This window comes from Hemicordylus capensis, chromosome 3 (genome assembly GCF_027244095.1).
Source record: "Hemicordylus capensis ecotype Gifberg chromosome 3, rHemCap1.1.pri, whole genome shotgun sequence".
Taxonomy (NCBI): domain Eukaryota; kingdom Metazoa; phylum Chordata; class Lepidosauria; order Squamata; family Cordylidae; genus Hemicordylus; species Hemicordylus capensis.
In genome coordinates, this window is record NC_069659.1 from 49028710 (window position 1) to 49052063 (window position 23354).

Here is a 23354-nt window from a genome sequence, read left to right on the forward strand (position 1 = left end):
TGATGTTATTTGATTGACCAATGTCAAGACCAATACACGGGGGACATAGCGGATTTTTATTTTTTTTACCCAAAGGCTGGAGCTACTCCAATGAGAAGACAGCACATATAGGCGGATGGGAAAGGAGGATTCTCTGCCTGTTTGTTGAAGGGGGGCTCACTTTGGAGTGGCAGGGCCATCCGCCAACAGGGAAGGCGAGCGGAGCGGGTGGGCGGGACTAAGAGCCAATGAGAGAACCGCCTGCGGGGAGGGTGGTGGCTCGTCTAACATTAAAGTGTTGAATAGGCGCGGGAGGCTAACAGAAGATGAGAGAGGTATCGCGCTTCCGGGGTCAGTGGGGGGTGAGGAGGTGTGGTTGGGTGTAACCCCGCCCTCCTAAGGGACGGTGAGTGGGGAGTTCTGGGGGGGATTAAGTTGGGGAACAGAAAGGAGGGCAAAAGTTCTCTCGGGGATCAGAGGGGGAACTCTTAGCATAATCTAGAAAGGAGCGGGACGTCTGGTCCCATCTGAAAGACTTGACATGAATAGGCTGCAATCCTGTGCACGCTTGACTTGGAATTAAGTCCTACTTAACCGCATGTGACTTACTTGCGAGTAGATGTGTTTAGGGTTGCGCTGTTTCTTGGAACTCAGCGCACTTTGCCGGATGCATGAAATATTATCGTTAGTTGGCACGTTATGTATCAATACACACGCACGAGTATAAAGAAAAATAAGTTGTAAAAAGAACAAGGTCTCGGCGTTGCTGTAGGCATCCTAGGATTTCTCTCTCCCCCCCCCCCGTCCCGTTCTTTCGTCTAACAGGTACTTTTATCTCAAGAAAGATCTGCGAACTCCCTCCCCCCCCCGCCTTTTTTTTTTTGTTTCAACTATGTTCTCCGTCTACATCTCACTGGTGCTTTTGAGGGAGTGCTGATTTCAGTACGCTGCCTCGTTTCAGGGAAATGCTTTAAATCTAGGTCGTAAGCATGTAGTCCGGTTGCAAATTGTTGATGGACGAGCATCGGCGGAACGGATTTCTACGGTCCTCGAAACAAACTCCCGACGACTAAACAGTACAATCCTGGTCACGGTTACTCTGAGGCAAGCCCCACGGCACGAAGTTCAGTGGGGTTTGCTCTCCGGTAAGTGCATCCTTACCTGGGAGTAAGCCTCGCTGAACACAGTAGGTCTCCTTCTGAACAAATATACATAGGCGGCGATGCAACTTGTAAAAACTTTTTTTAAAGTAAAAAGCAGAAGGTGAAAGACTGCTGTGGTTTTCAGATGAAGTTTAGCTGCAATAGTCTAAACTACACCAATTGTTGCATGGAAGGCGCATGTTCCGTGCTGGGAAGGAGCGGCAAAAGCCGGTGTGTGTCTGTGTGATCCCACTCGCACCGCAGCAACCTTTTGCCAATAATCGCCCATGCACCTCTTCCTCTTTGAGGTTCGAGAGCCTTAGCAAACCTGGAAAGAGTTAAGGCGGCAGTGTGGAAATTCCATTCTTGTCACCTGATTGGGTGCGTGCTTTCAGCGAGCTTCCTTCTGCTGTTTTTCTATAGGCCACCTGGGCTGTTGATCTGAGTTCTATGCAGGTTTGCTGTTCAAGGCGGTGGAATTAGGTTGTATTTGAAAAACAGTACCCTGTTTCCCCGAAAGTAAGACCTAGCAGTAATTTCTGATGTACTGCTAATTGCCCTAGTGCATTTTGGGGGGCTAAAATTAATATAAGACACTGTCTTATTTTCGGGGAAATACGGTAGGACTATGATGGTGAGTTTAGGCAGGGCTAGAAGCTATGTTGAGTGGGAAATGCACTCTCTTCATGCTTTGGTTACCACCCTTCTTACCGATTATGAGAAAAAGATTTTAAAAATTGAAAGCTGAAAGGGCAGCTGATATTCATTAGCACAGAAATATTTTTATAAAAGATTCCAAAAGGAACTGAAAATTCCTGTCAAACTATTTCTCCTGTACTAATGCAGGAAGGTTTCTCCCTATGATACAGGAAGCTCTTTGATGACCTCATACATCTGGGTTAGCAAAAAATGGTGTTATGCTGATTCCCTGCTTTTCAACAAAATAATTCTCAAGGTGGTTTACAAAGTACAGTTTAATCATAGTCTTCCTTTAAGATATGCTAAACAACCTAACTCAAAATTCAGTGGGCTTTCTAAAATCAAATTAAAATGAGTTTACTAACTCTGACTTGTTGAGTTGCCTTGAAGGACAAATCTCTAGCTGTATGCTTGAATACCAGCCAATATTTGACCAAAGGGGCCCCTATATTGCTATGATTTTCATCAGTCTTTTTTGTTTGCCAACATACAGCAGCAGCCTGCAAAGCCACCTGATACACATAATCAGAATTGCAGGTGGTAAAATTCCACAGAATATATTGTATTTATGTTGTCAGTGGGATTAACAGAGTCTCTGTATCTATCTATGTAACAGCAGTATCTAGAATGATTATATGAATAATAGCCCTAAGGGGGAATAGAGCCAGGTTTGCTACTGTTTTTTGTGGGTGGCTGACGTTTTTGTTTCTTGTTTTAACTACCCGGTTGCTGGTGTTTTTAATATGACTATATGACATGATGGGGATCTACCAAGACAGGTGCTTATACTACTAAACAGAAGGCTAAGGGCCAATCTCTTTATTAGACCTACATCTGATTTCAAGTAAATCCTCTCCATGATGATGTACAGCTTGAGTTCTGGAATTCTGTGATACATAGGAGAATAACCCTTATTTCTCAAGTCATATTGTAGTCTGAGTCTTTAGAAAAGTCCTCATAGATAAGCAGTTATATAAGCAGTTTCCTGGTTCTTAGGAAATGATAGTAAGGAAAATTAAGTCTAATATTTAGGATGTGAGCTTTCAAATTCTAAACTTTTTGAAACAAAGATGTCTATTTGACAGCAATATTTTAAAAAATGAAAACATCCAAATAATGGATGCAGTGTAGATTAGTTTAATGTCAAAATGGATGTGTAAATTTCTAGTATTAGTCTTCTTTAATTTTATAAATGGGTTATCTAAACTGCCAGTCTATGTATCTACACCAAAGTTTAAGGAAAGAATGAAAAGAATTCAAGGTGTGAGTGGGATATAAATTTAATAATAATAAATAAATAAGAGGATCTTCAAAAGAGCCTTTATATAAGTTAGCCATCTCTGGGATCATAGAAGAACCTGTAGCAACAACATTGATTTGCTAATATAATTTCTGATTGAAGATAAAGTATTTATAAAGAGCAGTTTAAGCCTATGAAATAACAAAGTGTGTAAGAGGCTTCAGAGAATTAGCTCTACAATTTAGGTTGCTAAATTAGGTTTAGCCATGTTTGCGAAAACATCCTTTATGAAAATATTAGTATACAAAAATGTAACTAACTGCCAGTATAACAAAGATGACTGTCTCAGAAATATGATGTCTTTTCTTATTAATAAAATCAACATATGACATATGATAACTGACAAATTATCTTTAAAAAAGAATCCACATATTTGGACAAAGGTTCCAGAACAGAATTGCATCCTGATACAATGGGTCCTCCTGGTGGAACTTGTATATACTTTATTTATTTTAGGCAATACATAGGAAATAGGTACCCAAGGTTCATGGTGAAATAACAAGTTACATTCCTGTTGAGACATATCCCATAGACATAGAGACTGGACTGTTTGTTCTATATACATGGTAGAGGGGCACTGTTGACAGATAATAGCATATATCATACTGGAGGATGAGCAAGTGCATGAGTCCCTGAGGACAAAAAGGTCAGTCTATAAAATGGACATGAATCTGACCATGAACCTGAACCTGCAATATTCAGAAACCAGTGACATAGTGCTGCAGTCCTTAAAGTAACAAAATTTCAACAGAAACTTTTCAAAGAGATTAGTGTGTGAATCAGAGGTCTAGGTAAGAATTTATGGCTTGACACCATCACTACAGGCCTCAATACACACACAGATTTTTTAAAAGTCACATTATAGGGTTAGTTTAGCATTGCTATTAGGATAGTATTGCAAACTGAGCTTTCACCATGTTTGACTTGAATACTAGCCATAAATCAAGACCTTTCACATTTCCTCTTGCGTCTGACTGTTGCATTCATTCCCACCCCACCACATTCCTAAGTTATTTTTTTAATTGTTAAATTTCTGTACCACCTCTCATTAAAACAATCTCAAGTATATATGCCTGCCACTTGGAGATTTAACTTCATGCATCTTATGAAGCGTTTTAGCCCATGGGTTCTAAATGGGTTAGTCTTTAAAGTGCCACATGATTCTTCTTGTTGCTACAACATACCCACACTCCTCTGGAAGTTGTTTTGCATACATTGGACAACATACAGGCTAAATTAGTCATAACTAAGTCCCATTGAACTTAGTGGCTGACAGTCAGACTAATTTACTGAATAGTCTAAAGGACTACTGAATTTTAATAGGAATTCCTCTAGTAAATTTAGTCAGCATGTCAGCCAATTTACTTTAAGCTTGTCACTACTAACATGTCTCACTGATTTCGCTGGAGCTTAGTCATGACTAACTCGTTTACATGTTGCCTATTTTTAATTAGTTTGTTTAAAAGAAAAAATTGGCAGTATTTAAACAAAATTTCACCATGAATACTGTAGTCGGATAGCTCCACAGGAAAAAAATGACTATTATAAAGATGGTTATATACTGCATCACTTACCTCTCTATGTACTTTTATTATAAAGAGTGCATGTTAACGTAGTCACTGTTTTACTTAAACCTCTGCATAGATATAGATATTGCATTTACTGGCTGACATCCTGACAACCAGTGCAATGGGAGAAGCACCAGTGTATCACCAGAGCTTTTGAAGAATTCATGATTAACACTGGTCTGATTCTAATGTGTCTTTGGGGATTTCTGCAACCTGCCCTGCCCCAGAAGCCCTCTGTGTCAGTAAAAAATATGTCCTTGAGGGCTGTAGGGCCCTGAGGGATGCACAAAAATGTTTCTTTTCATTTCTTGTTATAGGGTCTAACAAGAATCAGAGAAGTCTCCAAAATTGGACAGATGTGTCCTTAACACTCACTAAAAATTGTCCCCATCAAATAAAGCTGATTAATTTACTTATTTAAAAAACCATTAGAGAGGCAATCTACCAGAAAGTTCTCTCGAGCTTTTTTTTAGTTTCATTTGAGCTTTCTCTCCTAAGGGAGGGGACGTAGCTCAGTGGTAGTGTGCATGATTTGCATGCTGTGGAGGATCCCAGGTTCAGTCTTGGCTTTCTCCAGTTAGGGATGGGAGGGATCCCTGCAGTGGTCCCTGTAATTTTTTTTCATCTGTGTGCAGAATGAATTTTCTCCTGGGCAGTAGTATCAAGGCAGTGTGTGCGCACATAAATTCAGAGTGGGACATTCCTGATTCAACCTGAGCGGGATCTAAAATTAACTGAGTGAACATCAAAAAACTTGTGAGTGCACATGCACACTCCTTAGAGGAAACACTGGATCCCTGTCTACAAAATGGTTGTCAGTCAATGTAGACAATACTGAGCTAGATGGACCAATGGTTTGAGTTGGTATAAGGCATCTTAATATGATCAAACCCATTGATTTGAATGGGAGTTGCACAAGAGTAGTAGAGTTGGTCTTGTTCAGCTCCCATTCAAGTCCATGAGGCTTGCACAGGATAATTTTCTGATCATGCAGTGTCCATTCTGAATTACTCTCCTTGCTAAAGTTGGGAAGCATTCTTTTCTTACAAAAGGAAAACTGAGGCACTTAACTCTTTAGTGCTTTGTGATGTAGCTCCCTTTGCAGGCTGTCTTTCATATTTAGTTGAAGTGTTTGTGATAGAGACAACTCTTGTAAAATTAAGCTTATCTCTTTTGTTACCTTGAAACAATGTAAGCATTTTTAGACATAATAGAAGTTGTAAGCTGGTAAAATGGACCAGGACTAAAAAAAAACCCCAGAAGCTAAATTTTTAGATCAAAGGAACAGCTATGGGAAGAGGAAAAACCCTTTATTTCAGAAATGTGATTATTTACAGTAGGATCTGCACATTTCAATGGCCTCTCTGAATTTCTGAAGTGTGTTTTTATATACAAATCATATCTTGAAATTAAGAGGATAAGACTCTGCATTTCAAAAGTGATTTATGTCTTTAGGTCTCAATTGGCTTTGCAAACATTAATAAATTAAGGTAAAAAAGCCCTTTGTGGAATAAAATACCCTCCATTTTAATAGATGAGAAAGCTGAAATATCAAGAGGTTGATGGTATTATAGTCTATGGATCTTCAGTATCTTTTGAAATTTGGAGATAGATTCCAACTTGGGGGAAATTACATCAACATTTTGACAGATACGTAGCTGTATTCTGCAAATGAAGTCAGCAAACAGCTTTAAAGAGGATCTAATGATATAAAATCCCTGGAAATCATTGTAGAATGTCCTTCAAAGTATGCAGCATTTTGGTTACTTAGAAAGCCCACCTTGATATTTAGATAGCACAAATATTTAACTGGATCTCTTGAAATGTTCTGAAAAAGGAAAACAAAGTCAAAGTTCAGTAATTATTAGCAAGGTTGTGAGATATAACGAAGTGGTATTACACTCTCCTTGCTTGTAAATAGTCACTTACCTGGTTACCTGTGTGGATTGCCTACAAGCAGTCAGACAGGGCAACTTGAAATGCCATTTATTTGTTTATTTATTTATTGTTAAATGTATATGCTGCCTTTTATTAAAAACAATCCCAAGGCAGTTTACAAAATTTAAAAAACATATAATAAAAATGACAATAAAAATATTAAGCTAAAAGTATAAAACCAATTTAATTTAAAATCTATAAAATACAAACATAAAAACTATACGTGAGTAAAACACATAGAAGCAGCAATAAAAACAATCATGTAAAGGCCTGGATAAAAAACCAAGATTTAACAATCTTTCTAAAAATTGTGATGGAGTCAGAGGAGCGAATGGCCACTGGGAGAGCATTCCAAAGTCTGAGGGCAGCAACAGAGAAGGCCTTGTCCTGAGTGCACGACAGCCGAGTCTCCATCATTGTTGGCACTTGGAGCAGAGCCCCCTCAGATGACCTTGTCAAGCGGGCAGCAACCCTTGGGAATAGGCGGCTCCTCAAGTACCCCGGGCCCAAACCTTTAAGGGCTTTAAAGGTCAAAACCAGCACCTTGAGTTGGACCCGGAAACGAACTGGCAGCCAGTGCAACTCTTTCAGAATGGGTGTGATGTACTCCCATTGGGCAGCTCCAGATAAAACCCTAGCTACTGCGTTTTGCACTAGCTGCAGTTTCTGGATATTCTTCAAGGGCAGCCCCACGTAGAGCGCATTACAGTAATCCAGCCATGACGTGACTAAGGCATGGGTAACTGTGGCCAGATCTGCCTTCTCGAGAAAGGGACGCAGCTGGCATACATGCCCAGATGACTAAGATATGCATCTGTGGGCAGGCAGGTCTTTTAAATGGGCAATTATTAGATTAGCAATAGCAGCTTAGTTGGGCTTTAAATGGCTATTAACCCACATCTTCCCCATTTCCAGAGCAGTCTTTTTATTTATTTTTAAGGTGAAACACATGCATACCTGAATAAGAAGTGTGGGGGTGGGGGAGGCTTCTGCTCCTTTAAATGAATGGTCTAATCTAGTGAGAAAACTTGTACACTAGCAGCTGTGTCCTTTCCATTAGCTAAAATGAATAGGAAAGAATACCTACTAGGATCCACAATAACAAGTCAAAACTTTTCGATTCACTAAAATAAACAATAATGCAGTTGTACATACCAACCAGTGGTCCCTCTAATTTTTCACATCTCTGTGCGGAATGAGTTTTGTTCTGGGTGGCAGTATCAAGATAGTGTTTGTGCACCTTCAATCAGAATGGGGCCTTCCTGATTCAACCTGAGCGGGATCTAAAATTAACTGAGCGGACATCCCAAAACTTGTGAGCGTGCACACATGCACAAACCTTAGAGAAAACAGTGATGCCAGCACATGCTAAAAATACATGCAGCAATCAAGAAAGGAACAGAAACTCTGGCAAAAGAAATGCAAGGTGACAATAATAATAATAAGAAATTCAATTTCTATACTGCCCTTCCAAAAATGGCTCAGGGCGGTTTACAAAGAGAAATAACAAACAAATAAGATGGCTCCCTGTCCCCAAAGGGCTCACATTCTAAAAAGAAACTTAAGACACACACCAGCAACAGTCACTGGAAGTACTGTGCTGGGGGTGAATAGGGCCAGTCACTCTCCCCCTTCTAAATAAAGAGAATCACCACGGTAAAAGGTGCCTCTTTGCCCAGTTAGCAGGGGAGGCAATAAGGGAGGCAAAAAGAGAGTCAGAGGAACATTTAGCTAAAAGCATCAAGGGGAATAACAAAGGCTTCTTTAAATACATCAGAAGCAGGAAACCTGCCAGGGAGACAGTTGGATCATTAGATGATGAGGGAGTGAAAGGGTTTGTTTGTTTACTTGATTTCTATACCGCCCTTCCAAAAGTGGCTCAGGGTGGTTTACATTAAAATTATTAATTATTAAAAGATTATTAAAGAGGATATGGAGATATGGTCTCAGTTTGAAGCCTACTCTGAGAAGAGCAGATACGGATTCAGGAGGTAAGCAAGCTTTTCTAAACAAAATAACATCAAGCCTTTCCCCTTCAAACTAACTAACAGGAGGATGGGAGAGTTTGAGGGGCTGGTTTCTCTTTAAGGGAGAAGTCCTAGTGTGTTTGTCTGTGTTGGTTTCTTGCCAGGGCTAGCATTGGGGGCTCTGTGGCATTTAGTTGTTTTTCCCTGCCTGGAGAGGGACAGAAGGAGGAGTCAGCTAGGGCTGTAGTGAGTCACACCTGGTGGAAGGGCCCACATTCCTGTGAGCGACATTCCTGTGTCTCAGTTTTAAGCCTACCTTATATATAAGAGGTGAAGGCCGGAGAACTTAGCAAACAGGGATAGCAAACAGGGCATCGGAGTTTTGTGTGGCGTTTAGCGAGGAAGTGTGCGGAGGAGCCTGAAATGAGTCCCACTGATCACAAGGAGCCCAATGAGAGGAGATGGTAAGTACTACTCCCTCCTTCATATTCTTGAGAAAGGTAGTTTGAACGGTTAAATAGCTGACCAATACAGATAAGACTTAACTTTCTAATCTCTAAATACTGTAAACAGCTAACAAAACCAGTTATGAAGGCAGAAAGCCAGCAGGGAAGGGGGACTTCCCAGTGTATTGCACAGTGTTACATGTATGACTGTTTGCTCCATGGGAAGCTGTCATGGGTATGTACTCGGTGCAAGGAGCTCCTGGCTCTCAGGTAACAAGTTCTTGCCCTCAAGACCAAGGTGGTGAATCTGGAGAAGTTCAGAGAGACAGAGAGGCATGCGGATGAGATCAGGGATGTGGTAGAGGCATCCCACTCCAAGGCTTATAGCTCCTCTGGTGTCAGGGAGAACAATGGTTTCGGGGAAGGACGACATCAGTCTGAGGAAGAGGGAAATGCTGCTTTAGAAAGGACCCCTTCCGTGGATGATGAGCCCATATCCTGTCTCACAGGCAATGCTCCCCTGGGGGGGGGGGCTCCTTGTAGTGGGCAAGACATATAGAGATGGGTTTGTGACCCGAGTGTTGACCGCATGGTGACTTGCCTGCCTGGTGAGAAGTTTGCGGACATCACGTAGTGTCTAGATAGGCTGTTGGGCAGTGCTGAGGAGGAGCCAGCCAATGTGGTGCACATCAGCACCAACGATGTGGGAAAATGTGGTCTGGAGGTCCTGGAAACCAAATTTCGGCAGCTAGGTAGCATATTGGTCCAGACCCCCACGGTAGCGTTCTCAGAAATGCTATATTTTCCAAACACAGGTACAGTGAGACAGGCAGAACTGAGGGGTCTCAATGTGTGGATGAGACATAGGAACATAGGAAGCTGCCATATACTGAGTCAGACCATTGGTCCATCTAGCTCAGTATTGTCTTCACAGACTGGCAGCGGCTTCTCCAAGGCTGCAGGCAGGAATCTCTCTCAGCCCTATCTTGGAGATGCCAGGGAGGGAACTTGGAACCTAGATGCTCTTCTCAGAGCAGTTCCATCCCCTGAAGGGAATATCTTACAGTGCTCACACTTCTAGACTCCCTTTCATATGCAACCAGGGCAGACCTTGCTTAGCTAAGGGGACAAGTCATGTGTGCTACCACAAGACCAGCTCTCCTCTGAGTAGTGTAGAAGCTGTAAGTTCTATCTTAGCCAAGTGGTGATCCATCCATGACAATGGGGAGATGTTGCCAGGAGGAGGGGTTTAGATTTGTTAGGCACTAGGATACATTTTGGGGCAAACAGCCTGTACAAAAGGGATGGGCTGCACTTGAAACAGGATGGAACAGGAACAGGACTGCTGGCGCTTAAAATCAAAAAGGTCAGAGAGCAGCTTTTAAAATGATGCCTGGGAAATAGCTGACAGGTGCTGGACAGTATCTGGTTCGGCAGATGCCATCCCTTAAGGTGCGAGGGTGTAAAAGATTCAGATAAAACAGAAAGGGACAGAACTGAATCAAATAAAGAACAGGCAGAAGGCTGTGCTAGCTAGTCAAAGAGTCAAAAGAAAGATTGTATACACCAGGTAAGAGATTCAGCATATAGGTTCTTATATGCCAATGCCAGAAGCCTCCGAGCCAAGGTGAGTGAGCTGGAGAGCTTGGTTGCTAACAAAGAAATAGATATAGTGGGCATAACAGAAACATGATGGAAGAGTGAGAACCAGTGAGACACTGTTATCCCTAAATATAAACTCTATAGTTAGGACAGGGAAGGGTGCCTTGGAGATGGAGTAGTACTCTATATTAAAGAAGGGATAGAATCTACCAAGCTAGAAAACCTCACAGAGGACTGTGAGTTCATCATTCCATGTTTGCACCAGAGCATCAACAGAATCAATACCAGAGCCAAACCTAAACCCTTCCAAGGCTTATTTGAATCCTATTGGATCCAATAACCTCCTTGGGTGGACCAATTTAGTAGTTCCTTTACCCCTGGAGAGGTGAGTAGAAGCTGTAAGTTCTATCTTAGCCAAGTGGTGATCCATCCATGACAATGGGGTGATGACAGGAGTCCCCACCCACAGAACACCACCCTAATCAGAGCAGAAGACCAAATCGAGTGTGTGATGAGTATAATGTGTGAGTCCAGAGATCAGTTGGGATAGACCCAAAGTCGTCATGGCCACTATTAACTCTTGAGGTGCTCCCGACAACCCAGTCCCAAAATGATCATTGAAGTCCCCCACCACCAATAACCTGGGCCAATCCAATGCCAACTCAGCAACCAGGTCTGTCAGCTCAATTAGGGACTCCACTGGGCAGCAGGTTGATCGGTACACCAGCAGAAGTCCCAATCTATCCCTGGTCCCTAGACTTAGGTACACACATTCAATATAGGCCAAATCCCTGACAGGGATCCTGGTAAAGGAGATGGTATTCTTATAGACCACAGCCACTCCACCTCCTCACCCACATCCTCTCACCTGCTCCACCATGGAGTAAACCTCTGGGAGAAGCTGGGACCAAACCAGACCACTAGCTTCTCCTTGAGTGATTATTACTGCCTTGCCTCTCCTTGGTGCCTCCCTGATTTCCTTCTACAGTTCCCAGTGAGGGTGATAGCATGTACCCGGTAGCACATTTCCTTTCAGGCCTTGTATTGTCACCCACAAGGTCTCTGTGGAGGACTCAAGTCTTCCTAGGTTTTTCTGTCTACGGCTTTTGATACCATCGACCATGGTATCCTTCTGGACTGCCTGAGGTAGGTGGGATTGGGTGGCACTGTCTTACAGTGGTTCTGCTCCTACCACTCTGGTAAATTCCAGATGGTGTCGCTTGGAGACTGTTGCTCAGCAAAATGAGAACTGGAGTTCCACAAGGCTCCATACTGTCTACAATGCTCTCTAACATCTACATGAAACTGCTGGGAGAGATAATCAGGAGATTTGGTGCTGGGTGTTATCAATATGCTGATGGAGACATGGAGAAGTAAATACCCAGATTTACTTCTCCATGTCTACCTCTTCAGGGAATGGCATATCTTCCCTAAATGCCTGCCTGGAGTCAGTAATGAGCTGGATGAGGGATAATAAATTGAGGTTGAATCCAAATAAGACAGAGGTACTGTGTGTGGGACCTGAGAGATGGTTTATATCTGCCTGTTCTGGATGGAGTTACACTTCCCCTGAAAGATCAGGTATGTAGCTTGGGAGTGCTCCTGGATCCAAAGTTTTCCCTGGTTTCTCAGGTTGAGGCAGTGGCCAGGAACGCTTTTTATCAGCTTCAGCTGATATGTCAGCTACATCCATTTCAAAAGGTGAATGACCTTAAAACAGTGGTACATATGCTGGTAGCCTCCAGACCTGACTGCAGTAATGCACTCCACGTGCGGCCTTCCTTTGTACGTAGTCCGGAAACTACAATTGGTACAGAATATGGCAGCCAGATTGGTCTCTGAGACAACACAAAGGGACCATATAACACCAGTTCTGAAAGAACTGCACGGGCAGTTTCCGGGTGAAATACAAAGTGCTGGTTATTACCTATAAAGACCTTCATGGCTTGGGTCCAGGCTATATAAGAGTGTACCTCTTTTGTCATGAATCCTGTTGCCTTTTGCGATCTTCTGGAGAGGTCTGCTTATGGCCCATCTGGTGGCAACTCAGGACTGGGCTTTTTCTGTGGCTGCCCAAGGGCTTTGGAATATGCTCCATGAATAAGAGCTTCTCCTTCTCTTTGTTTTCAGGAAGACCCTCAAAACTCTCCTGTTCTTGCAAGCTTTAATTATAATTGATTTTAATGATTCTAATCACTTGTTTTATATTGTTTTTATTGTGTTTTGTATTTTAAGCTGTGATTATTAATATTAAAAATTTTACACCACCTAGAAATGTACACAACAGGCGATATAAAAATATGATAGATAAATAAATAATAGTGGGTGACTTCAATTACCCACACATAGACTGCGTAAATTAATAGGTAATGACAAAAAGATCAAATTTCTAGATATGCTGAATGACTGTGCCCTAGAACAGTTGGTCATGGAACCAACCAGAGAGAAGGCAACCTTGGACTTAATTCTGAGTGGCACCCAGGACCTGGTGCGTGATGTCAGTTTCATGAATCCTTTAGGGAACACTGACCATAGTGCAATCAAATTCCGCATACATGCTGGGAGAGAATAACCAAGGAAGTATAACAAGACACTTTGAATTTCAGAAAAGCAAACTTCTCCAAAATGACGAGTATGGTGAAAAGAAAACTGAACGGGAAAATCAGGAGTCACATTAATTAATTAATTAATTAATTCGATCACCACTTCTCATGGAGTTTACTCAAAACCACAATACTAGAAGCCCAGTTAGAATGAATACCAAAAAGGCAGAAAGGTACCACTAAATCTAGGAGGATGCCAGCATGGCTAACAGGTAAAGTCAAGAAGTCATAAAAGATAAGACTTCCTTCTGAAACTGGAAGGTCTGCTCAAATGAAGAGAACACAAACTCTGGAAAAAGAAATGCAAGGTGACAATAAGGGAGGCAAAAAGAGAGTTTGAGGAACTTTACTAAAAGTATCAAGGAGAATAACAAAAACTTCTTTGAATACATCAGAAGCAGGAAACTTGCCAGGGAGGCAGTTGTACTGTTAGATGATGAGAGGGTGAAAGGGATTATTAAGGAGGATATGGAGGTTGCGGAAAAGCTAAATGAGTTCCTTGCATCTGTCTTCACGGCAGAGGATACAGAGCATATACCTGTTCCTGAACCTGGCTTTTCAGGAATAGAAGCTAAAGAACTGAGTCATATAGAAGTGACAAGAGATGATGTTCTAAACAGTCTGGAAAAACTGAAAATTAGCAAGCTGCCAGGGCCAGACGGCATCCATCCTTAAACAACTCAAATGTGATATTGCCGACCACCTTGCTAAAATATATAACTTATCCCTACAATCAAGTTCTGTAACTGAGGACTGGAGAGTAGCAAATGTAACACCGATTTTCAAAAAGGGATCCAGGGGCAATCTGGGAAGTTACAGTCTGGTTAGCTTAATGTCTGTTCCAGGCAAATTGATGGAAAGCATCAGTTTTCTCAAGGATAAAGTTGTAAAGCACATGGAAGAACTGGAAGAGAACCTGCTGGAGGAGAACCAGCATGGCTTCTGCAAAGGTAAATCTTGCCTCACCAAGCTTTTGGAGTTCTTTGAAAGTGTCAGCAGGTGTGTGGATAAAGTTGATCTGGTTGACATAGCTTTCGACAAAGTTCCTTAGCAAAGGCTCTTGAAAAAACTAAGCAGGCATGGCATAACGGGACAAGTACATGTGTGGATTGGTAACTGGTTGAAGGACAGGAAACAGAGAGTAGGTATAAATGGAGAGTATTCACAGTGAAGGGAAGTAAGAAGTGTGGTCCCCCAAGGATCTGTACTGGGACCAGTGCTTTTTAATGTGTTCATAAATGATCGAATAGTGTGGGTAAGCAGCGAGGTGGCCAAATTTGCAGATGACACCAAACTATTTAGGGTAGTGAAATCCAAAACAGATTGTGAGGAGCTCCAATAGGATCTCTCCATACTGGGGGAGTGGGCGACAAAATGGCAAATGTGGTGCAATGTTGGCAAGTGAAAAGTGATGCACATTGGGATGAAAAACCCCAAGTTCATGTATATGCTGATGGGATCTGAGCTGTCAGGATCTTGGGGTCGTGGTGGGCAGCTCATTGAAAGTGTCGACTCAATGTGCGGCAGCTGTGAAAAAGGCCAGTTCTATGCTAGGGATCATTAGGAAGTGGATTGAAAATAAAACTGCTAATATTATAATTTCCTTATGCAAAACTATGGAGTGGCCACAATTGGACTACTTCGTACAATTCTGGGCACCGCATCTAAAAAAGGACATTGTAGAACTGGAAAAGGTGCAGAAGAGGGCAACCAAGATGATCACATACCTAGAGCACCTTCTTTGTGAGGCCAGGATACAACACCTGCGACTTTTTAGTTTAGAAAAAAGATGACTGCAGGGAGACATGATAGAGGTCTATAAAATCTTGCATGGTGTGGAGAAAGTGGATAGAGACAAATGGTCCTCCCTCTCGCATAACACTAGAACCAGGGGTCATCCCATGAAACTGATTGTGAAGAAATGTAGGACTGACAAAAGGAAGTACATTTTCACACAATGCATAATCAACTTCTGGAATTCTCTGTCACAAGATGTGGTGTAGGGATGTGCACGGAACCGCGGAGGTGCAGTCCAGCACCAGCGGGGGTCTCACTATAAGGGCGGAGGTGTTGCACTTACCCCTCCCACCGCTTTCCCTCCGCTGGTGCTCCATTATCTTGAAATGTTTTTGGGGTGGCAGTGTTCCTCCCTGCCTCCCCTGCCCCCATTGTTTTCCGGAAATAATGGAAGTAGCGATCTCGCACTCCGCCACCACACATGCCTGCCGCCACCAGTTCATGCACATCCTTAATGTGGTGACAGCCATCAACCTGGGTGGCTTTAAGAGGGGTTTAGATAAATTCATGGAGGAGAGGTCTATCAATGGTAATTTGTCTGAGGGCTATAGGCAACCTCCAGCCTCAGAGGCATGATGCCTCTAAATACCAGTTGTGGGGATGTAATAGCAAGAGAGAGGGCATGCCTGTGGCGTTCCCAGGAGCATCTGGTGGGCCAGTGTGTGAAACAGGATGCTGGACTACATGGGCCTTGGGCCTGATCCAGCAGGGCTGTTCTTATGTCTGTAAGAGTGTCATAGTTTTAATAACAGAATTGCTCATGTGCATAGTTTACCTTAAAGGTGGGGGAACCGTAGGAACAAAAGGAACAGTAAGTGCTACAAGCTCAAACTGTACCCACACTGTTCCAAAATGCTTTTTAGAAATTCTGCATGCAAAATCGGAAGACAGAATGTGGAGATAAATATGAAGAAGAACCAATATGTGGATGAATTGCTGAACAAACCTATGGAAGAAGGATGGAACTCTATTCATCCCTAGCTTGATAGTGCCACATCATACATGAGTATGATTAAATTGTACAGCAGTGAAGTGAATCCGGAGCTCCAATGTGTCATTTCTCTGTTGCAATCGTTAAACACATTCACTCCTCTTGTTACAACAAAACATTCATATAAAAGGTTGCTTAGGCACATTAGATGTCCTTAGACATTTTAATAAAGCCCCGAATATGTGGGATGCTCTGATTATGATTTTTTTTTAAAGGTGGGGGCAGAATCCTATTCTTTTCAATTTGGAGCTGATCTTACTACAAAAATACATTGCAATTATCATATATAGGTGACACTGACTATAGCGCGAAAAGGAGAGGCCTGCAAAAATGCTTTTGTTAAACCTTTTTCAGCATTCAAAAGCACTTGATTGGCACTTCACTGATTTAATGGCCTATTTGTAATGCAGAAAGAACATTACTGAAGATTTTAGCATTATCCTAAATCTAATGATTCAGTTTGTAGGTGTGAAAATCGAAGATGTCTAACACACAGGAAATTTTGGAGAACATGAATGAGAGAAGTTGTGATTTTAATGTCTAGTCTTTTGTCCGTATCCTTCCAAATTTGTAGCAAACTAGGATAAAATTATATTATTGCATAGTTCTCTGGTGTCTGAAGCAAAACTCTCTTACCCTAACACTTTGGGTCCCCATCAAACCAGTTTTTAATTGTCTTTACTTTGTTTTAATCACAGCCCAGACCTAGTTGGAAAATTACTTCAAATATATTAAGATCTGTCAATTTTTGAAATTATAGTTATGGTGTGAAATGAGACATTTTGGGGTAGGATGGTCATCCTATATAAAGTCACCGTTCACCATTTGAACTTTTAAGATATAATATTGCAACTGCTTACATTGGATATATTTGGTGGTTTTATTTAGTATGCCATTTGTGCTAGCCACAATCAGGTAAGAAAGTGATGTACTTGTATATGAGTACCTCTATGGGCTATGTACATCATGGAGATGTGCTGCTATCCATAACCTAGCAGCGCAGGGAGCACCATCTCTGTGCTGTGATAGAGAGCCCTTCCCTGCCTGCATCTTCCCAGTTCTCTTTCTACAGGGGAGACACTGGGGGGACAGGACAGAAGGAAGTCGAAAAGTGCAGCTTTAGCTTTCTTAAAGCCACAGGCATGCTGTGTTCTGCTTGAGTTCTGAAAATGATTGGGAGGGGGATGTCCCACCTAAAAAGAGAGGAAAGTGGGAATAGAAATGTGCCTCCTCCATTTCCTATCACATATATAAAATTAATTTTACATATCCTACTAGCCTGTAGAGAGGTTGTGACAGTAGCCAATACATGCCCATGACATTTGAGCTTTCCACATGGCAACGACACTTGCAATGGCTGTCTGTGGAGTGTGGGAGAGAGTTGCTTCACCCCAGCAACTGTATATTGTAGGTTGGGTGCTGGGAAAATGCAATTTCTCTGCAGCAGTTGCAGAGGGAATGTCATCTCAGTTAAGCACAACAGCTTAACAACTGCACATTTCTTGCACTGATAGATCTCATTTTGGAAAGGCACCAAGATTGGGATGCCAGGGCAGTTATTTTAAATGGAATTTTAATTGTAAGGATATTTCTATGTTTGTTTTTTCTGAGAGGCAGCTGGTGGTCCACTGTGTGACACAGGATGCTGGACCAGATAGGCCTTGAGCCTGTCCAGCAGGGCTGTTCTTATGTTCTTATGACCCACTATTGGTAACTACAGACATGCTAGGTATTCATGTCATTTATGTAGGTAAAAAATAAGGAGGCATAGACATCATCTACTTCTGGAGCAGCTGGATCCCCTTTTCTACTATAGTGGTTGTAGTGATGGGAAGGATTTGAGGGAGGACTAGGCCTCACTTAGAGCAACTGTTGGGAGAGTGGGCCTTTACTAATAAGGGAAAAGCCCAGAAAATTAAAGCAGAAGGACTAATCCAAAGGACTGGGTGGGAACTACACACACAGCCACCAGCAGAAGAGAATAAATGGGAGGCCACAGCCTGGAGGCTGGAGACAGCAGGAAGATCCCTGCCTTTAAATAATAAGATAGGGACCAGTTCAGTTAAGGCGTGTGAGGGAAGTTACTTTCCTTTATTGTATTAATAAAAACTTTCTCTCTTACAATCTTCTTTATGAAGAGACGATTATTCTAATTGCATATCCCCTGCTAACTGGGCAAAGAGGCACCCTTTACCGTGGTGATTCTCTTTATATAGCAGGAGGAGAGTAACTGGCCCTACTCACCCCCAGCACAGTACCTCCAGTGACTGTTGCTGGTGTCTATCTTGTGTTTTTTTAAAGAATGTGAGCCTTTTGGGGACAGGGAGCCATCTTATTTATTTAATATTTATATGTGTAAACCGCCCTGAGCCATTTTTGGAAGGGCGGTATAGAAATTGAATTAATAATCATACCTACTCTTCATTTTGTTTCTGCCTTAGTCACATGCCTCTGAAGGTCTAGGAATGCTCAGCTCCTTCTAGGGAGGGTTTTGCCACCACCCCAATTTTATATGGAGAGCAGGGGCATAACTATAATAGGGCAAGGGGAGACAGTTGTCTCCCCCCCCCCAAGGCAAGTCACACGACTGACCCCCCCCCCCCGCCACGCACCCACCCAGGCTTCCTTCAGTTGTATTCATCCTCCGAAATTGATGTGAGTGTTAAGACCTGTAACTATCAGAACAGCATGTCTTTCTCTAGTACCATTAAATGACTTGCATCGTCCACAATTTACAAAAATAATTTAGGATGATGTTCTGTTGTGGCACATAGGTGTTATGTATATAAATTTTACTATGCTTTTTGTTATCACTATTCAGCCTTATTTAAGATTTCTTTAGTTCATAAGCTGAGCTTCAGTGAGGGGGGCGGGCATTTTAAAATCTTGTCTCTGGGCCCGCACCAACCTTGCTACGCCCCTGATGGAGAGAGTGGTTTGTCCCACATTAAAATAAAGTGGATAGTGGCAGCCTACTGTGAATCTTTTACAGTCAAGGATTCACCCGACTGAAAGAAAGGAGCGGGGGGGCGGGACGGCAGAAGAAAAGAATGGAGGCACCCAGGTGAGTGAGCTCTTGTCCTCAGCTCATGAAAAGACCAACAGCCTGAGATAATGTTTCATTAATTTTATGTGACTTCCTTGTTTTTAATTACCTGTTTTTTAAATTTTCATTGTTTTTTTTTTTAACTGGTCCTATCCACCCCCAGCACAGTACCTCCAGTGACTGTTGCTGGTGTCTATCTTATGTTTCTTTTTAAAATGTAAACCCTTTGGGGACAGGGTTCCATCTTATTTGTTTGTTGTTTCTCTGTGTAAACCGCCCTGAGCCATTTTTGGAAGGGCAGTATAGAAATCGAGTTGATGAGGATGAGGATGATAATAATAATAATAATATTGTAAACTGCTTTGGGTGCCTTTGTCAAGGCAGAAAGGCGGTATAAAAATCTAATTAATAAATAAACTTCCTCCTCCCCCTCTGGCTCTGGTAGAAGCTATGACAGTGGTGATGTGGCTAATTCTTAAATGTTTATTTTGTCTTTCCACCAGGGAGCACAATGTTGCAAACATAGTCCTACTTTTATTGTCACAACAACTATATGCAGTAGGTTAGATTCAGAGAGTGTGAATGGCCCAAAGTCGCCCAGTAAGCTGTGTGTAACTGAGCAGGAGTTTGAACTCAAGTCTCTATAGCCATAGACCATAAACTCTAGCCATTATGCCACCAACTGTCCTGTGTGAGTGAGCTGGGAGAAGGGAGGCAAGTGCAGACAAATCTTTGTGTTTGTTTCTGGATTAGCTGAGAGTTGCCTCTTCTGCTGCTCCCTCCTTGTCTGTTCAGAATAACGGATCATGCTCTGTGTGGATAGGACTAGATAGAAACAAAAGTAAATAATAAAAATAGACCTACTTATAATACATGTTGAAAGTGCCACAGATGTGAGAAACTTTTGTCTCGCACATGTATCCTAATTCTTCGGGGTTTTTAAGAAGATTCTCTTTTTCCTGTAAAGAGCCTTGCATATTGAGGTATCAACTTTTAATTGGGCCACTAAAATTGGAAACCTGACTGAGTCTAGTCTGTTGCCAGGGTACTTGACAAAGATAGATTTTTCACAAGGGCGTATAGGTTATATGAGTTTATTGTGATGTTAGTTGTATATTATTTTTATTAATTTTGTTAAGTGTCCATATCTATCCCTGATTTTATCAGCTTAGTTTCTTCAAAGTAAGCTGTCGGCTATTTTGTTCTGTGGCTGACATCCTAACAAAGCATGTCCATAAGGAGGGGCTGCGGGAAGCGCTCTGTAAGATTGTAAACATATCACTGAGGGTCAGTAATATGTTTCTGATCTTACAGAGGAGGAGAGCTGGCCATGTGGCTACAAGTATGAATTGTCACCTTTGTTAAGCAGGGCCCACCCTAATTGCATTTGAATGGGAGACCACATATAAGTACTGTAAGATATTCTCCTTAGGGGATGGGACCACTCTGGGAAGAGCATCTGAGGTTCCAAGTTCCCTCCCTGGCATCTCCAAGATAGGGCTGAGAGAGATTCCTGCCTGCAACCTTGGAGAAGCCACTGCCGGTCTGTGTAGACAATACTGAGCTAGATAGACCCATGGTCTGACTCAGTGTATGGCAGTTGCAAATGTTCCTAGAGTGCTTCTGGAGCATGAGCGGTGTTCTGAGCTCTCATGGTTCTTGCACAACTGCATGCACAGGGGGACTGGGGGAGTTGCAGGTGTCCCTGCAGTCTCTCCTTAGGTGTGTGCTTTGCTAGTTATGATGTCAGCCACTATATGTTGTAGATGGATCCTAAATGAATTTTAGTTATCAACAACATTGGGTCACACCCACTAGGGCAGACAATATGGTTTAAGGTAGAGGTTTCCATTTGAATGGTGGTGTCTTCTTATATTATTTCTATTACTATCACTATTATCATTTCATCTTTTTGCAGGGGCCGTAACTCAGTGGTAGAGTATCTCCTATGCATGCAGAATGTCCTCCCCATGTCAATCTCTGACGTCTTCAGAGATGGCAGAGAAAGGCTCTTGCCTGAAAATTGGGAGGGCCGCTGCTGGTCAATGTAGACATTACTGAGCTAGATGGACCAATGGTCTGACATAGTATAAGGCAGTTTCCTTTGCTCCTGCTTTTGTCACAGTGGATGCACTTCGTTAAGTTTATGTGAGTTGCTCTTTCATTTCTGCAGGTAAAATGTTTGTGACAAGGATGAAACACACTGGAACAGGATTTTGTGGGGAAAGTCAACTGTGAAACACACTTCTTTATTTCTGTGGTGAGGTTGCTTAGAAAAAAGGCAAAAATGTTTGCCCAATTAAAATGAGGGCAAGGAGCATTATCTTCACTTTGGTTTAGCAGTGTTAGGCTATTATATAGCCACATTTGATTGCTACATAATGACGTTATGCTGTCTACAAGATCTCTTATTGGCTGAAATAATCTAATCTAATCCATATCACCAAAGCTTGAGATCAGGTAAGAAAGAGCTGGTGAACAGCATGCAAACATTAAAATAACGTAAATAAGCCAGGGTGTTTGAAATCCTCCCCAATCACTGCCTTTCTCGTGTGTGTGTGTATGTGTACGGAGGGCGGGGTTGATACAGCCCTGGTTGGTGAATATTTTGTGATGTGACAGAGTAGTTGGCAAGTGATTTGTAGGAAATAGGCAAGAATGTTTTAGCCTAACATACATGATACAGCTGAAAATGTACATGATTTGCATGCCTTACAAGACCTCCATTGCCTATATCCTGGGCCGAAATTAATCTTGGTATTGAAGCCTCCTAGGTGGTTTGCTTTTGGAAAGAACCAAAAACTTGGTGGTTTGATTCAGAATTCTAGTTTCGATTAAATTCTGGGTTAGATCTTTATTTTCCTATTTTTATTGCTGGCCCACCCATTGATAAATCTTCGCAGATGTTTTTTAAAATAACCATAACATATGCCCTTTCCCCTCCTCTGTACTATCTTCATAAATCATGTTAATACAAAATCAAATAAAACTAAAAGGAAAAGGAAAATGTACAGGGCTGACTTCCAGGTTGCTTTTTTAACGTTTAAAATAGGGCTGATTTTTCCTCTGGTAGCTCTTGCTACTTGTGCCCACCTCTTGTGACAGTATTTTAGACTGGCTTCCCACAAGAGCTTACAAATCAAGCAGGTTAATGTCTTCATTAAAACTGAATTGCAGTTTACTTTGGGAAAAAACATATTTAATATTTCAAGATATTGAACACTAAACTACTATTAAGCTTTAACTAATGCATTTACTTTGCTGACACTTACTCTCCGATGGGACATGTAGCTCAAGTTAATGTCACTAGAAGTGATGTTTAGGGCTTCAGGAGAGTGTTTCAAACCCACTCTTAGATGATTTTACTTTCAAACCCACTCTTTGCACTTGAGAAAAAGTTTTAAATAAGTGATCCAGCTTGCTCACCAAGATTACTTTAGAAATAGATTGAATATAGATGTCCTCCTTATTGCCAACACAATACTTGAAGTGCACTAGAAGTGTAGAGTACGTAGGCAAGAATCGGGGCGGAGGGGAAGGCATTGTTAGCTTTTGGATGTGGGAGGAATCATCTCTCTCTCTCTCACACACGCACACACACACACGTAAAAAATGATTCCACAAACTTGATAATGCTAGGTTTGTTCATTGTCTGAGATGCAATGTACATCTGTAAAACTGACACTTGCCTGCTAGGGACCAGCTTGTGTGGAAAGCCTGGATGGAACCCAGAAGAAAGTTAGCTCTCCCATTGCTGTGTCCTAGCTCCATGCAACTAAAATGTTGCTGCTGTTTAAAGAGATGGATTTTGAACTCATTCCAGTTTTACATCCCTACCTTTTCCTCCTTAGCTCCATGTGGTGTCAGGGGCCTGATTTGACTCTGTACAATAACAATAGGGATATAACCCATAAAGGTGCAGAAGAGGGCAACCAAGATGATCAGGGGCCTAGAGCACCTTCCTTATGAGGCCAGGCTACAACACGTGGGGCTTTTTAGCTTAGAAAAAAAACAACTATAGGGAGACATGATAAGGGTCTAGAAAATCCTGCATGGTATGCAGAAAGTGGGTAGAGATAATTTTTTTCCATCTCACATAACACTAGTACCAAGGGTCATCCCATGAAACTGATTGCCTGGAAATTTAGGACCAACAAATGGAAGTACTTTTTCACACAATGCATAATCAACTTGTAGAATTCTCTGCCACAAGATGTGATGACAGCCAACAACCTGGATGGCTTTAAGAGGGGTTTGGATGGATAACTTCATGGAG

At 42.0% G+C, this 23354-nt stretch overlaps 1 protein-coding gene across 2 annotated transcripts in view; it reads left to right on the forward strand.

Moving 5' to 3' along the window:
• Positions 1 to 213: 213 nt before the first annotated feature.
• Positions 214 to 23354, forward strand: part of ZBTB20 (zinc finger and BTB domain containing 20) — an 852388-nt gene continuing 829247 nt past the window's right edge. Inside the window, exon 1 of one of the 2 annotated variants that reach the window (XM_053309295.1) lies at positions 214 to 314. The gene's annotated coding sequence lies outside the window, so the exon portion shown is untranslated. Of the gene's footprint in view, positions 315 to 335; positions 386 to 23354 lie in introns of those variants that run through there. The other variant, XM_053309299.1, reaches the window with a different exon arrangement.